General features: G+C 35.6%; 1 non-coding gene across 1 annotated transcript; it reads left to right on the forward strand.

Moving 5' to 3' along the window:
• The first annotated feature begins 322 nt into the window (after positions 1–322).
• On the forward strand, positions 323–406 carry LOC113354844. The gene has a single exon (XR_003362053.1). It is a non-coding gene; the product is annotated as a small nucleolar RNA Z102/R77 (small nucleolar RNA).
• Positions 407–5,320: the final 4,914 nt, after the last annotated feature.

Genomic DNA, 5,320 nt, shown 5'->3' on the forward strand with positions numbered 1-5,320 from the left:
CTTTCGTATATTCCAGTCTTAACCCTTTTTTCTGCTTGATATGATATAAATTTCAAGTTTGTAATTGTTACAGGTTATTGTGAGTGAAAAGCTTAGGGAAGCTCGTGCAAAGTCAATGAAGTTCAAGGATGGATACATTATTTCTTCTGGTCAGCTAATTTACGAGTACATTGATTCAGTCGTTAGACACGTCCTTCTTAGACTGGTCATTTTCTACACCATTTATTGTTACTAACTTAAACTATATCTTTCATTAGTATATTAATTGTTGTTTGGTTTACTTTTGTTTGTTTTATTTTTGTTTAGAGTGAGACAGTGGAGAGTATGAGGTGATGATTAGATAATTTCCCTATTGGTTTGATTGTCGAAATGGTGACATAAATGTATTCCGTCTATCTGATCATTCTCTCCAGTCCTACTAAAGAGCGCCTTTTTTTTTTCTGTTTTACTTCTTTTGTTGTGCGCCGAGTTATATTTTCTTTATTTCTGGAAATTCCGTTCATCTTCTAACTTAAAGTTCATTGTTGTTTGTTTTGTTGAGCAAGGTGTTATTGGCATCAAGGTCAAGAACATGTTGGATTAGGATCCTAAAGGAAAGAATGGTCCAATGACTCCATTGCCTGATGTTACCATCCACCAACCTAAGGTTGAAGAAGACTTCGTCAGGACTTCAATGATGGCTCCTACCGAAATAGAAATGGAAGTTCCCCCACAAATGATAGTAACTTGAATGGGATGCGGTTTCCAGATTCATTATGATCTGGCATACAGTGTGTGATTACTGCTCATGTGGATGATGCTTATGTCTACATGCCAACTTCAGAGTTCAAGTATGTTAGTAATGCTGTCAGAAGTTTTATTACATGGCCCAAGGATCGATTAGTGTTCCCATATACATCTTCATAATCTTTTTGGAGTGTGTTTAGAAAACTTAACTTTTGTATCACTGCCATTTTTTTGAATGTATGTGGTCAACACTAGTAGGTTAACTTGAATGAATGTAAGTGTATTGCACTGGCAGGTTAATGTGAATGTGAAATACTTTCGGCAATCCAGTTTCAACTATAATTTTTTTTTTTCAAAATAGTTTTATGCACACAACTTCTAATAAAAGTTGTAGTTACACATTCATTTACAGAAAACAGAAGTTGTTACTTCAAATATTACAACTGTTAAGGGTATTGTAAAAACAAATCTTGCAACATAAGTAGGAGTTGTTCAGTATAGGAAGTGTAATGATAGTAGTATTCACAATACTAATCGATGTTGTCTTCCAGTTTTTGACTACGAAACAGTTACTTTACAACATAAGTTTGTGTTGTCCAAGATAGTTCGACAATTCATACAGGTGTTGTGCAAATATTATTCATAATACTGGTAATTGTTGTTGCATATGTTTCTACGATATGCTACTTATGTTGTCCACGATTGTTCTAAAATACAAGCAAGAGTTGTGTTAGGTTATCAAAAAAAATCGAAAGAGAATCACAACATTGAAAAACTATTGTCGAACCATGAATCACATCACCCTTTACAACACTTGTCAACCATTGTAGAAAAACTTGGACTTTCTACAATACCCCCGTTCCACAATGCATGAAATGGAGTTGTCGTAGGGGTAATGCAACTCTTATCTTGTGTCGTCAATGATGATTTTTCCCGTAGTGGAACTTCGAAGTATGCTCAAAAGAGTAACCAATATTTTTCGAACGACTTTCCTATTAAGCTCGTTACCCTATAGGTCTCGTTCTAGTCAAAATTTTAGGCTTAGGTTCGCGTTTGGTTTCGTTTTCCTAAGGCGGGCAAGAAGAGAACGGTGATGAAATCCGAACCCTTATCTTGTATGGCCAGTCCTTGTCATTTACTAGAAAATTAAAGCAGTCGTTTTCAAGTCCTCAGCGTATATGCAAACGAAGGAATACAGTAAACCCGCTGACAGGGGATTCGCGGGTGTTTAGAATTTTACCTCCCGTTCCAGACGGGGGATGAATCGGTTGTAGTCGACTCGGGCCACGATTCCTATGTCATGTACGAACCCGAGGGGCCGAGGCGATATCGTAATCGCCGTCCTTCTTTGCACACAGTTTATATTTAAACTACCCTTCCGCAGGGTTTAAAAATAATAATGTCCAAAGTTTAATGTCCAAGTGTCCAAAAAAGAAAAGAAAAAATTACAAAAATAACAAACCCTAATACAGTTCTCTCCTTTTTTTTTTTTATTAATAATAAAGAAAAATAACTAAAAAGAAATTGTCTTCTTTTCCGTTCTTTTCGCTTTAATCTTTCGCTCCAAGTCTTTATGCTTTAAGATCCAATCTTTACGAAATCACCAAACTCCTTGGCTCAATTCTCTTTATAATCCAAAACTTGTAGACAAAAGATAAATACCCAAAAACGTAAAAAAGAACAAAAATAATAAAAATCTAAAAAATAAAAGAAAAATAAGTCTAAAACCCTAAAAGCAAATCCCCGTCGGCGGCGCCAAAAATTGATGTGATTTGTAGATAGTGGTAAAAGTGGTTCGATTCTCAGACTTGAGAAGGATAAAATATAGACTTAAATTCTAAAACTAAAATAGAAAACTCACTAATAATTATAGCAAACACTGACAAAGTTGATATCAATATTAAAAGACAACTGAGGCTAAGATTCCACTATTTTTTCAAGTTCCAAGTGATTTAATCCAATCTTTATATTTATGCAATTTTCTCATTAAATTTGATTCTAAAACATTGCAACAAATAGATTTTCAAAAGCAATAATTGTAAATATCAAGTATGAAGCATCAAAAGTCTATAAACTAAGCATACTTCATCAAAATAGATCACAATCACTCAAGTAAAAATCATATTCAATTATAGCTCAAGGAAAATAATCATAATCATAATTGCAATAAATAGATGAAATAGAATATACCACTTCTTGTTGGAAAAATAGCTTCCTCTATCGGCTCAGCAATGGGGTTTAGCTCCTCATATTAATCACTTGCTCAAAATACATGTTTGTTGCTCAAAAGTTGATTGAATAGAGAAGAAGGTATGAAGCAGTGTGTTTGTAACAGATTTAATTGTTACAAAACGCACTGTTACAGTAAGCAGTATTACAAAGAAATACTAACAGTAATAGTTGTTGGCAAATTGTTACAGTTTGAAAGAAAAGGTGACGGTTCTCTGTTCTTCTTCTTCGACTGCAACTCGGCTATTTTTCTCTGTGAATTTTTCTTAGCTCTGTTCTGTTTCTAAACTTCCCCAAAGTATGCGTAACCCTTCTATGACCTGTCCGAACTCATTTTATATTGCTCATAGACCTAAAAATTCCGATAAAAATTATCTCTTTCTTTTCGTGCAAGTCACGGAAATAATCTTCTCTGCCGACTTGTTTACGCGTTTTTGAGCTTTCCAAATCATTCCAAACTCTCTATTAGGTAAGTAGCTATCTCCGGAAAGATTATCTCTGGTTTAATCTCCCTGAAACTTCAAAAATCAGGCCAGCACAGACTCGTGTGTAACTTCACCTCTGTTTTGCTCCAACTCGAGTTCTAGCCCAATTCAATCCATTCCAGCGCTCATACCAAGCCTGTTATGCTAAATCACGTCCAGCCCAACAAATTCCCGCGATTGAATTTCCCTAAAACAGCCTAGAAATCAACCCCAACTCTGGTATGCAAACTAGTTTTTTTCCCGCCAATCTTTTCTTTTGAATTTTGAGAAGAAAGTGGTCTCCCCAATCCAGAGTGGGGGTGCGAATAGTAGATGCCCTGCAGGGATGCCCCTTAGTAATTAGGTTTCCCCTTATCCATGGTGAGAGTCCGAATAGCAAATGTCCTCCGGGGGTGCCCCACACAACTTTTCAAGCCGATTTTTTCAAAAATGTCTATTGGCAAAAAATACCTACACACACATAAAACACCGTAATAAATACAAAAATGAGTACTATCAATTATAGAATCGAGACAAATTAGACACAAAAATGTGTCTATCAACTGTGTCAACAATACTTATTGATCCTCTCAGACTGTGTCAACAACACTTGTTGATCCAAAGCCAAACTTCATCATATCTTGGTTTAACTTCCAACAGGGGCGGGCAGTTAAAACCTACTCGCCAAATCTACATCTAACTAAAATATATGTTAAATCTATATCTTCCTTATTCTCAACTTTATGCTAACTAAATTTTATTCGTACTAATCTTCTGCTAAATCTATGTCTTCCTTATTATTTTCTGCTAAATCTATATCTTCCTTATTCTCTTCTTTACGCTTCCTTTTTCTCCCATCTTCCTAGCCGCAGTAACTCACGAAGATCATATTTGCAATGGTGTGTACCACTGGAAGAGGAGGGCGTGGAACTGCACTGTGAAGTCTACGCCCGCCATTGTTGACGAAACTGGAAGCACGCCATAATCGTTATTTATGGAAGCCATAATTAGACGCAAAAAAAACCATTCCAGAAGCACTTTACTTCTTACGCAGCATTTCCTATATTAATATGGCAGTCAACTGGCAGGTATTATTTTATTTTTTCTGGATACGATTGTTATTATTTTGAGGTATTAAGATTATTAAACTTACGACATTACAGATCATGATGTAAACTTCAATTTTTATTGTAAACTAAAAAGATTTGTCTATAAATGGTTCTTAGTTTCCTTCATACAGTGTACAAAAGGTCCATTTTTAAACATCATCCCACTAACGGAGGAAATTACCTAATAACAAAGGATGTGTATGCAATAATAACAACTAATAAGTATTATTATTTTGAACATTGAATGAAAAGGAACTTGCTAGGGAGAAAAGGAAGATTCGGAAGGAAAAACTCGATGCTAAGAGAGCATTACAACATTGGTTTCTATTTGATGAAGCGATATCATTGGAATCAAGTTCCGACGACAACTCAGATGAGGATGAGCTGCCTCGGTTTACAGACGTGGAAGTCGAACGTTCTATATGTAATATCCAGTTTGTTCTTTTAACCAACAAATATAAGTTCAATTATCTTTTGTGGCCACTTAAAATAGAATGCTAACGATATTTCTCTGATGTGTGTCGTATTCACAGTATCGGGTATCAAGAAATCTGATTTTGGAGGACCAGATCATACTTGCAAGTACTGGGTGGTGCTATGGTTTGGCACCAACAGAGGTCTAAAGGAAGCGTTGTTAATCCCGAATTTAGCATATGCTGTTATAAAGGGAATGTCAAACTCCCTCTTCTTAGAGATGCCCCAGAATATCTAAAGAGATTGTTAGACTTTAATGGTGGACAACTATCAAGGAAGTTTAGGAACTTGATCAGGGCATACAACTCTATGCTTGCA

This window comes from Papaver somniferum, chromosome 2 (assembly GCF_003573695.1).
Source record: "Papaver somniferum cultivar HN1 chromosome 2, ASM357369v1, whole genome shotgun sequence".
Lineage (NCBI taxonomy): Eukaryota > Viridiplantae > Streptophyta > Magnoliopsida > Ranunculales > Papaveraceae > Papaver > Papaver somniferum.